Source organism: Orycteropus afer, unplaced genomic scaffold, assembly GCF_000298275.1.
Source record: "Orycteropus afer afer isolate SDZICR_OR568_19922 unplaced genomic scaffold, OryAfe1.0 scaffold00666, whole genome shotgun sequence".
Taxonomy (NCBI): domain Eukaryota; kingdom Metazoa; phylum Chordata; class Mammalia; order Tubulidentata; family Orycteropodidae; genus Orycteropus; species Orycteropus afer.
Window position 1 is genome coordinate 177,732 of NW_006922253.1, and position 705 is coordinate 178,436.

Here is a 705-nt window from a genome sequence, read left to right on the forward strand (position 1 = left end):
AATATATATATATATAATTGGTATTCACCAGGTCCACTATCTCTGAAAATAATTTTAGTAATAATATCTGGATACTCTCTGAATTTCTATTGATATCAACTTCAATATGTACCATCATAATTCTGCTTGACTTCCTCTTCAAAATACATAGATTATTCATGTTTCTAACTATGACCAAGCCCTCTGCATGTGCACCAGGTGCCATCCTCTTTATCACACTTGAAACAGTGAAAATCTATGGGAAAAAAATCTCTTTAAAATGTGTAAAAGCAAAGATGTCACATTGAGGAGTAAAGTGTACTTGACCCTAGCCATGGTCTTTTCAATTGCCTCATGTGTATATGAAAGCTGGACAATGAATAAGACCAAAGAAGAATTGATAGCTTTGAATATTGACTATACTACAGATGGCCAGAAGTACAGTCAGAATGCTCCCTAGAAAAAAGGATGGTAAGATTTAATCTCACATACTTTGGACATGTTATCAGGAGGGACCAGTTCCTGGAGAAAGATATCCTGTTTAATAAAGTACATGATTAGCAAGAAAGAGGAAAACCCTCAATGAGATCAATAGACATGGCGGCTGCAACGATGGGCTCAAACATAGCAATGATTGTGAGGATGGCAGGACCAGGCCGTGTTTTGTTCTGTTGTATGCAGGGTTTCTATGAGTCAGAACCAAATCAATAGCACCTAATAGCAACA